The 11,932-nt window shown below is 37.6% G+C and overlaps 1 protein-coding gene across 1 annotated transcript in view; it reads left to right on the top strand.

Annotated features, from left to right (window-relative positions):
* Positions 1-11,932, top strand: part of LOC110296138 (RNA-binding protein 6-like) — a 30,141-nt gene that overhangs the window by 17,177 nt on the left and 1,032 nt on the right.

Genomic DNA, 11,932 nt, shown 5'->3' with positions numbered 1-11,932 from the left:
GAGGGAGGGAGGGAGGGAGGGAGGGAGGGAGGGAGAGACAGAGAGACAGAGAGAGACAGAGAGAGACAGAGAGAGAAAGGATATTACCCAACTGTCTCTAAAAGGCCACCACTGTCATTTATTTCTCTTTGCTAATCAGGTATTAAATTATAAAAGAAGAAGGGTAGAGGATATGAGGAGGTCATCTTTTCTCCATTAAGAGTACTCTGAAGGACCCTGCTGTGGGAGTCAAGAAGCATAGAGAATCTGAGTAGCTGCCCCTTGTGAACAGACAGTGTAACTCTTATGATAATTAACAGTTTGCCACAAGGGATCATTTCAGAAAGAGTTCAGAAATGGAAACTTTTAAAACTTAGGACTTGCTATAGGTTCTGGGCAAACCAGTTTAGGGCATAAGTGGCTTTATTTAATTATGCATACTTTTTTCTACTATAGTTAACAAATAGTTAAAAATATTTTAGGATATTTTTAAAATCTGTTATTTTTACTAAAAACTAGAAGTATTTGAAGACATACTTTTTGTGAAATGTTTGTAGGTTATTGTATGATATTGACAGCAACCACTGGAGGGCATTGTTATAACCCAAAATGAGACAAAGAGGGACATTGGGAAACTCTGTTACTATATACAGGAAATAAAATAAAGACTTTGAGAGATGGGGATGGAGGTGGGAGCTTCTATGATTCACCCACCATATGCTAAATAAACCAGGACTAGAATACAGGTTTTGGGGGGCAGGGGTGTCTTTACTTCTTTTAATGTTGTTTGACTTTTTCTATAGCTTAATTACTCAAAACAGTCTTTCTTTTCACATAACCTACAAAAGGTTTTTCAATTGAATGTATTCAGTGGCCAGACAGCCTCCTGAGCCATCAGTAGATGAGAGACATGAAGTCACATGTAACTACCCCAATACCCCAAATGACCACAATCGCCATCACTCTCATCTCCACAGGATGTAACCATAGGCTGCATGACTCCTTCCCTGCCTCTGTGGTTATTCAAAAGGTAAGAAAGCACCAGCCATTGAGAAACTTCTGGAAAGAGTAAAGGACGGGTGATGAGGCATCATTTCCCCTTGAGTTCATTATAAACCAAAGGAAGGCGATGATCTTTCAGGGGTGTTAACCACCCTTCTTTCCCTCTCAGATTCCTTTTTTACTGCCACCCACGGAACACATTTTATAAATAAGACTATTTAGTCACTGGCTAAAAGGAAGTACCTAAGGCTATTGGTTGCTTAATTATTTCATGTGTTAAAAAGAAATTAATTGCAAAGTCTTATGTAATTCCAATAGATCATAAATTGACAATAAAGAATATTAATGTCATGCATAAACTTATAAACCTATAAGAAAACACTTTAAGAGATTCTGATACTCTGCCTGTGAGCATTTATAGCCACCAGAACATATATTAAACACAAAGTATGTTTTCCTCAGACTAGGGATGAGAAAGTCCACTTCAAATACACACAATAATAATGGTTGTAAATGATGTGCCCACCCCCACAACTTATACTAGTTCTTGCTCTGTTACATGAATCCTTCCCAGAGCATATTAGCCCCCTTCTGGCATTCATTTAAATGTCACAGCCTCACCTGGTCAGGAGGGGAACTGTGCTTTGTCCTCCTTCTCCCCCTTTAACCAGCACCTACAATTCTACACTGACACTGGTTCCTAAGAACTCCTTCTGTTTTTAATGCCCATTGATTCTGGTATACTCCCCCAGAATTTTGCAAAATACCTAAAATTATTCTTCCACATAATACAACAGATGTATGTGAAGGTATTTTATAGATTTGTTCTTTATTGGATTCACAACCCAAACTCGTGTGCCCCCTCTGTTCCCAAAGCCTGGTCCCCTGGTGTCACTGTCTCTAGAAAGTGTCTCCTTAGTCAGATCCCAATAAGAGTGTGACAAGGATCGAGAGCAGAAGAGTATAGCAAAATGCAATGACCTTCTCGGCACTCATCACGTCTCTCCTGACCACGTTGTTTGTGTATATTCCTTTCTGGCTTAGTCACATAATTTCATCATTATATGATAAAACAACCTTATTCATTTTCATACCACTTTTTAAAAGAAGATATTTCTCCATGATCTGAACATGAATACAAGATTTTAATATACTACTGCCTGTCATTTTCAGTTTAGATTCCACGTTAATAAAATCATTGCCCTTTTTTTGTTTTTACTTCAATTAAAGCTTTAGCTGATGCAGAGCATAACTGTACTGATTTATGAGGTACCATGTTTTGTGTCGATTGTGTACGTATTTTGCGATTTAAACAGATTTGAATCAGCAGAAGCTCATCAACCTTACAGAAAACGAAAAGGTACTGGGTAGCCCCAAAAGCTTGGTGAGAGGTCTCATTTCTTACCACTTTTTCATGCTTGACTCTCATTTCACCCAAGGTACCCCTGCCTACACATGTACTGTCCAAAATATCAGTATTGATACATGCCTTAAAAAAGGCTAGAGTTAAAGGAAGTGGTCATGATGGAAAACAGAACTGAAAAATCTAACGTTTATTTTTAGAGAAAGAAGTCTAGCTTGCTCCAGCCTGGATATGAGCAACCACCCCCCCACACACACCCATAGAGGAATCTCTAAAGTAATACTGTCGTTATGAATGAGGGAAACCCTCCCCTTACTGTCTGAAACACAGCCCCTTGCACATAAACTCAAGCACAATAGACTCAAGGAGCAGCTCTCTGATTCAAAGTTGAAGACTTTTATTATTATTATTATTTAATTAGGTATTTTCTTCATATACATTTCCAATGCTTTTATCTATGATAGACAATTAGAAAGTCTGCTTTCCCACAAACCTGCATTATTTCCAGTTCTGGTTTTTGTTTTGGTTCTTTCCACCTGATAGTGGTTAGAATCAAAACATGCCTTCTTCTATTTTCTGTCCTTATTGAATTTACCTAATTGCTAAACCATATCATATCACCCAAGACAGGGTAAAGTTCTTCTTTCTCATTGTAACCTAAGCTTGGTCCATCTACCTAACAGATGCCAATTTTATCCTAAAGCAGGCAATGCACTTAGAATTAGTGTATTCTTATCCAGATCTCAGTCTAGAAAGGATTATAAATGAAATATAAAGTTATAAAAGGGAAGAAAGGGAAAAAAGTGGAAAGGTGGGGTACTGAGGCATCAGAACGAAGGCAAAATGGAGAGAAAAACTGGGAAGTAGAACAAAGAAAGACTTAGAAATGTGTACCATAAGAAGCCATAAACTCCCTAAGTTTTGATCAAAGTTAGCTTTAAATTTGTTCAGGAAGAGCAAAGCTTGGATGGGGAGGACTCATTGTCCCAGTTAGTTTCAGCTGTCAACTTGACATGACATGGGGTTATCTGAGAAGACATCCTTGATTGAGGACAGACCCATCTGCTTACCTCAGTGTATCTGTGAAGGGTTTTCTTAATCGTGAACTGGTATAGGACAACCCAGCCCACTGTGGGTGGTACTAGTCCCAGGCAGTTGAACCTAGGACTGCCTAAGAGAGAAGACTGAGCATGAACCAGCAAGCAGGGCTGCTCCATGGTTTCTGCTTCAAGTTCCTAGCTGAGTGCTTGCATTGATTTTCCTCACCGAAGGACTGTGATTTAGAAGTGGAAGCATAAGCCAAATGCACCCCGCCTCATAGCTGCTTTTGGTCAGAGTGTTTTTAACCACAAAACCAGAAAAGAGATAAAAACACTCATTGATCCCTAAATCAAATGTGTCCCTAACCTACAAAAGACAAAAATCGTTCAGAAGTGCTCCTCTACCTGGTCCTAAAAGCACAGAAGTGTTTCCACCTGAACTTATTCATGGAAATAAAAATGATCAAGTGGCTCTCTTTTTAAATAAAAATGATACCTTAAGTGTCTCTCTCTGATGAAGTATCTTTCCTTTCATCCACGCACTCTCTTAAAAAGGGGTGTTCTACCCTTCTAACTCACTTTACTCCCCTCTTACAGTTCTGCCTGTGACACTAAAACCTCCATTCCCACAGCCTTTCTGAATCTGACCCACAAATGATGTCACTGTGTCAATGATTTCACACTGAACAACAGTTTCACCGTATTATCTGCCTCAGCTGGGCGTGGATTCTCTCTCTTCTTCAAGTTAATCTAGCACATCACAGCCAGAGAAGTTTTCACCAACAGCTGTCCTGATGTGATTGCCTCTCTGCTCAAGTACCCATTGACATCAATCACACCAAGACTGAATGTGTCTTCCCGTTTCTAAGTGTTCATGGCCGGCATTTCTTTCTTCTCATATTTGCTCTCAAGTTCTGGCCTGATGAATGGCGGGTTTGATTTCCGTGACATCTTCGTTGCTCTAGTACCCACATTCACATACTGAGCTCAGCCTTCTGGCTCTGACTCACACTGTGCAGAGTAACTCGTACACCGGATACAATAGAGATGTACTCCTTTATGGCTATGTACTGATAAGACATTGCAGTCTGCTTTGACCTTAAAACTAAATAACTGTTCTTATATCACTAGCAACCTTATACTGATTTAATTTACATTTTATTAACCCTAGGTGCCCTACCTAATTCTAGCTCTCCAAAACTGACTTCACTAATTTTCTTCCTAGTTCTTTTTTTTTTTTTGTCTACTGTGTGGACTTCTGTTGGCAACCTCTCTGCAATATCACTTGCACTTATCTCAGAACCTAATTAGTGTGATACTTTGCTTCCAGCAGTCAAACATCCTGGTTTCACATACTAACCATGTTCAGTTCTCAGATGACTATAAGTCCATGTTATAAAGGTTATGGGGACTCAAGCCTACCGATCTTATCCCCTTGAAGTCTGTATCTTGCACCACACAGCAGTCAGAATCTCAGCCTCTTGCTATGGGTTCCATATTATTCATTGCACTCTCTTCTCATGTGGCTTCCTGTTGCTCAATTTTAGTAGCTGCACCTCTCACATTCAAAGCCAAATGGAACATCATGTCTGAGTTTAAGATCTAGTTCACCAAGAACAGTCTAGGCTTCCCAGTGTTTCATCTTTGCACAACAGCAGATATAGCAACTATAACATGTACGAGATGAACTATAGCATCAATATATAACATCATTATGTCTTGCCCTTCTCTATTCCCCAAAGTGTGTGACAATTTATGTGTGTGTGTGTCCAATTAAAATATATTTTAATGGATATTTTCTTTATTTATATTTCAAATTTTATCCCCATTCCTGGTTTCCCCTCCGAAGAAAAACACCCTCCCCCTAACCCCTGCTCACCAACCTACCCACTCCTGTTTCCCGGCCCTAGCATTCCCCCACACTGGGGCATAGAGCCTTCACAGGACCAAGGGCCTCTCCTCCTATTGATGTCCAACTAGGCCATCCTCTGTTCTTAACAACTTTGCAGTTATACAACAAATATTTGACTTCAACATGAATTGATACCTTAACATTCTAAACATCAAAATAGGAAAACTTGGAAATGTTTTCATATGACAAATTATAAAATTTTAGACCATAAATTTAACCCAACTAGGTATAGATTAATGGAGGGGTAGAAGACAGACAGAATCAAATGCATTTACTTAATGACAAAAAAAATGCAGAAAAACGTTGGTCTCCAAAGTTTTTGGTCTTCTACTTGCAATCATGTTTTCAACAGACATTCTATTCTGCTTTTGATATATTTTAGAAAATGGACAATAAATAGACTAAAGATAGATTGTAAAGAGTCAGGCGAATAGTGTGTGATGGTAACAGATCTGGGGTGATTTTTACTTCTCCTTCAACTGGATATAATGCTTATTTTAACACATGATGTTATAGTTTTTGTATACATTATAAATAACATAGTTTCAAAATGATCAATTTTCTACAAACAATTTTAGCTATTATTTTTATTGAAGATGTAGAAAGTTATGTTTTTAGTTTATCAAGTTAATAGAAAGTAACTATCATCAGAATACAGAAGAAAATAAGATGGGCAAGTTTTATTTCCACAATAAACAGCTTTATCATAGTACGGTTTTCTGAGATAATCCACCACATATAATTAATTTTGAGATTTGTTTCATTTCTATAACATACAGACCACAAAGAAAGAGACCTAGATAAGGTTTTTTGATGGTTACCATCTTTATTCCAGAACACTGTTCCAAGCCTTTGTGACTAAAATATTAAATTGACTCTGAATTCCACCAATAGCTATGTGACCTAAGATCAATCATTTAACCACTCTGAGTTTATTTCATCATATAATATATAATAATAAGTATACTTTCCTCTTCAATATATTCTGAAAATGTATTAAGTAATACATCTTACAAATAATGAAATTGTTTATAAAATTTAGCCATTATTTTATGAATCAATATGACCAACTAAGAATAAAGTCATTCAAGAATACATTGATTCAATTTGAAAAGTGTCATTAATATCAGATGATTTCCTCCAGCCTTGGTTACTAATGAATGGCTAAGCTTGTTGCTGTAAATAAATGGGCACTAGGACATTTCTTTAAATATATATATATATAACACACATGTGGATCAAGATTAGACTTCTTCCGCTTTGTGGTCTCACATGTCTGACCACAACAACTATTTTTAATCAGTGTCTGCTTTTTAGTGACACTCAGCTCCACACGTCAGTCATCATCCTTATGATGATGTAGAGTCGTGTGACAATCTTGTCATATCCTTTATGTCCAATTCTTTATGATTCCAACATGAACTTCTACTATGGCAGTGTTGAAAGCAGCAGAGTGAGATGGGCATAGACTATTCACTCCTTAACTCTACAAAAATAAAAAGGAGGCAGTCAGCTGTCTTGACATAACTTACTTAGCTAATAAACATGGGGTGGTTCCAAAGAGGGCTTCTGTAATGATAACACATTGACATTGTTTTTACTCTAATTCAATTAAAGGGTTAAGAATGAACAGGACTTTAAATAGCCATCTAACTCTGTCTCTGATAACACTGCACAGTGGGTTTGTGCTATCTGCCACTCAGATGCTTATAAAACTGAGGGAAAATCATGTTCAAATTTAGATGAACATGGGTTTGGCTGGAGTGGCTAAAATATCAATATACTGTAGCCATTTGAATGTCATATAATGTCCCCAACCTGAAATCAGACATTTCTACATTCAAATTCCAACCATGCAATTTCAAAGCATATGACCCTGAACAGCTTAATAAATTTGTATTACTGGAATAAACAGGCCTTAATAAGACTGAAGATAAAATGCGGGAATGATGAGAGAATCATAAATTAGCAAAAAGTACTAAATTGAAAAGCAACAAAGGTTAAAGGCAAAGACTATGAAAGGTAGAGAGGTTTACAAAGTGTTGAAAAAAAGTCTCTCTGGTGGCATAAGGAACATGGTAGTACCTATGATCTATACTACATAAGACAGTGCCTTACCTGTCTCCAAAGAATATGGAAAAATTGTTGCTAGAAACTGTGCAGCTACACATGAAATATGTGATCTCAGCATGAACTAATTTTTCAATTTTAAGTACTTTAAAATAGAACTGGGAGATGACATAAAGGGTCAAGATGTTTCCTGCTAAACTTGATAACTTAAGCTGAAGAGAGTGCAAACTTCCTCAAGATGTCCTCTGGCCTCTGAACACAGACCGTGATAAATAAGCCTTTATGCATGCACACATATACACATACAAATACATAATACATGCATATATATATATATATATATATATATATATATATATATACACTACTTTAAATAAAAAAAGCCATCTGGTACCTTTTTTTCTAAGTCCAATTAACTATAACCTCAAAAAGGGAAGAGATGAGATTTCAATCCTTTAACCAGCCAGAGCTGGTAGCACAAGATGAATATTAGAAAGTCAATAGCTTTTTGGGAACCCAGGTGCTGAAGATGAGTCTAAAGGTATACCGAGCCTCATCTATCTCCTTCTTTCTTTTTTACTTTTCAAAAAGTAAACAGTTTGCATATCACATTTGTGTAAGAAAAAATTCATCTTTGTATTTAAGCAACTCATACACAAAGTCACATGATAAACCAATGGCAACAGTGGAACTTTATCTCAGGTTGGCCTCAGGTTGGTTAAGTATTCTTAACCAAAATACTACAGGAAACAATTTTAAACAATAAAAGAATATGTAAATATATCAAAGGAAAATTTGAAATAAGATTTAAAATTTAGAGCTCAGCCTTAGATGCTACACCAACAGATCTACTAGTAGGATCCTAACTACTGCTGAAGGCCCAATACCCGTATCGCTCCTACTATCCATTCCTTAGGTTTCAAGTGTTTTTGACATATGTGTGATCTCTGGGAGAGGTCAGAAATGATCCACAGCTGTATGATACAATATATGCACCTGTGTACACACAGGCAAGCATATGCACATGTGCTCATGCACACACATGGATAAACATGTGCACACATGCCCACACATATGTTCATGCACACATGCATACACATATGCACTCAACCACACAGACATCACACACACACACACACACACACACACACTGCCAACACTACAACCACCACAGGGCCTGCCACTATTTCTGTACATTCTTACTGGAAACAAAGAGAAAGCCTGAGAGAGCTTTCAGAGAAAGCTGAGAAAGTGGCAAGTGAGAAAGAGGAGTAAGTCATATTTATCACAGCAGAGGAGTCATTGTTTTCTGCATTGAAAAGTAGAAACATGTAAGTCATAATACTTCAACATTAAAGCAATGATGATACAAAACAAAACTCTAAATGACTGTAATTGTTGCATTAGAAACCGGTGGTAGTAACCTCTGATTTACCCTCCATCCTCTGGTAAATCTAGAGAGATGGAAACTCCTTCCAGACCTTGTGGCAAGAGCATCCACTCACTTTCTACCATCACTAACCTTGGGTACAAGGACCACAATTGTAAGGCTCATACATAAGCCCCTGGCTGCCACCTGCTATAACAAGATCACACAGGGCCAGATGTTTCCCTTGGAAACAGGTGCAGCTGTTGCCCACACCCTCCTCCCAGTACTACTCCCACTGGAGGGAATTTGTAGTTCCTCATTTTCATGTGACTGACTTCTGACAGACAAACGACTGGCACACAAGCATTTGTTCATATATTAGCAAAAAGGGAGTAAAGAACATATTTAATTTTTAACATAATCACATATACTTGATCACATATTGAGAGAATCCAAAAATGCCTTTTTCTGTCATTTTCTCTGTTCTACTCCTGGTAAGAATTGAAGCCAATAATAGGTCATTCTGGAAGCTTCTAAACACTCACAGTTAATGTTAAAATGTGAAACACACCTTCATGTAAGTCCAGCCACAGTGCTGCAGAAGACACTTGAGAAAAGGAGCGGGGAGCTGGGTCACTTCATCTCTCTTTTAAGCAGGAAGCTTGCCGCTCACCTCTCCACTCTCAAACTGTAGGCCTCATCTCTGCTCAGCTTTCCCTCTGTGTATAAACCGCACGGCCAGTGGAATCTGCAGATATGCATGAGGAGTGTCATTACTTAACATTGACCAGCTTGCTTCTCGGCATGTTACTGTCACAGCACAGGATTATAGTTCCTACTTCATGGAATATTGCAATAGCTATACAGGGTTAATTCCTAGCTACTTTCCCCACAGTGTAGCTATAGAAACTCAGGGATGGAACTACTTTCTCCCAAGAGTATGCTGGCCATCAATTACAGTGGCACACAGCGACACCTAGTGGATAACAGTATATTTTGACCTCTCAAGTTGACATAAGCAATTTTCAGTTCTCCCCCTTCCCCTATGAATATTCAGGATTTTTTTTTAATGTAAATTCTGGGTGTTTTTGAAACAAAAGAAAATGTATGCAATTTCCTCTTACGACTACAAACTGTAAATGCTCAGAAAAACATTCTCCAAGAAAAGTCACCTCTTAAGACTTTTATGAAAAGAAATCTTCAAGTAATATATTAGCTAGCAATCAAACAGTTTTAAGAGAAAGACATAGAACTGGAAACACAGCTCAGTTAGTAGAATGATTGCCTAGCATGCATAAAACCCTGGATTCCACATACTGCATCACACACCTATCGTGGTGGATCATGCTTGTGACTCTGATACTGGGGAGGTGGAGTTTTCAGGATGCACTGTTCCAGGCTATCCTTTAAAACATTGCAAATTTGAGGCCAGCTTGTAATTACATGATATCCTGTTAAAAAGAAATTAAGGCAAAAATTTTTCATATTCAAAATAAACTTGTGAACTGAAACACACCGACCCTCTAAGAATATAGGAATATGAAGAGAATCCCTTACCAAAATTGCTCTTAGAAGAAGCCACAGATTTATGGCCTCTACCTATGCTACTCATTCAATGACTGTGTGACCTTAATCAAATGATGTGACCTCTCTGTGCCTTTGTTTCATATCTGATATCATAAGAAGGTTTCAATTTAGATGATCTTCCAGAGACTACTCACAAAAGATGACAGATTTCTGTGCCAGTCGTTAAACATAGAGATGGTCAATTCGCCACTGATAGTAAAATACAATCCATGTTTTCCCACACACAGACTTTTTTCTTTTAAAAAAAATAATATAAATTGAGATTTTATTGATTAATTCATAGGCCTATTAGCTAAAAAGCAGTGAAAGGATACATAATCATGTTGTTAAGTAAAACATTTCCTTTCAATAATAACATTCCTGTATATATTTTTTCTGTTTCTACAATAGCCTTTGTTATGACATTACCTTCTTTTTTTCTTCCTTTTCTTTACTGGATATTTTCTTTATTTACATTTCAAATGTTCTTCCCTTTCCAGGTGTCCCCTTCAGAAACTCCCTATCCCATTTCCTGTTCCCCTGCCTCTATGAGGGTGCTGCCCCACCTACCCACCCCCTCCAGTCTTCCCACCCTGGCATTCCTCTACACTGGGGCATCAAACACCCCAAGGGCCTCTCCTCCCACTGATGTCCAACAAGGCCATCCTCTGCCACGTATGCGGACAGCACCACAGGTCCCCACATGGGCTTTTGTCATAACGTAAATTCATATTTGTACCTAATATTTAATCATAATTTTAATTGTAAATATGTCATAATCTCATTAGTTGTTGAATAAAATGTTTGTATTAGCTTTAAACATTCTACACATTTGCTTCAGTACAATGAAAAGGAAACTGGGCCAGAAGCTCACGCTACTAAGGCAGAACTGACACAAGTTCAAACCTGTCCTTGGATAGAACTGGAAACAATCATGCTAACTGAGGTAACCTACATCCAGAAAGACAAACAACACATTTTCTCTCATAAGTGGATGTTAGCTTTAAACCTTTAGATGCTTGTGTTTTATTATTCATAAACATAGAGGTTTGGAAACTATTAAAGATTCATGCATGTGAGGGATATCTTTCAAGGAAAAAGAGATTAAAATACAGTATTATAAGAAGGGAAAAGAGAATAATGGGACAGGAAAAACTAAGTAGTATGGGAGTAACAGAACAGAGAAGAGGGGAAAAAATGATGCGGGGTAACTAACACTAAAGACATTTAGAAAAGCCATGGTAAATTACTAATGTATAAGCATCCTAAAATATTTCCTAACTGTACATATAATGAGTTTAAATGGAGTTTTCCTATAACAGGACCAAAAATTTCCCAACTAGACACCACATGCTAGCAGTTAAAAAAGCCTACTGTAATGGATAAGAGCACTGGCTGCTCTACCAGAAGACCCTGGTTCAACTCCCAGTTCTTCCATATCACAGGTAATAGTATTAGATAATTACAGTTCCAGGGGATCTGATGCCCTCTTCTGGCCTCTGTAGTCACTGCATACCTGAAGTACACAAATACAAGCAACCAAACACCCACAGATATAAAATAAATAAATCAAAAATGAAGAGGAAAGAAAGAGAGAGAGAGAAAGAAAAAAAGAAAGAGAGAGAGAGAGA

This window comes from Mus caroli, chromosome 1 (assembly GCF_900094665.2).
Source record: "Mus caroli chromosome 1, CAROLI_EIJ_v1.1, whole genome shotgun sequence".
Classification (NCBI taxonomy): Eukaryota; Metazoa; Chordata; class Mammalia; order Rodentia; family Muridae; genus Mus; species Mus caroli.
The sequence above is the reverse complement of the archived record's forward strand: the minus strand, read 5'-3'. Positions and strand labels throughout refer to the sequence as shown.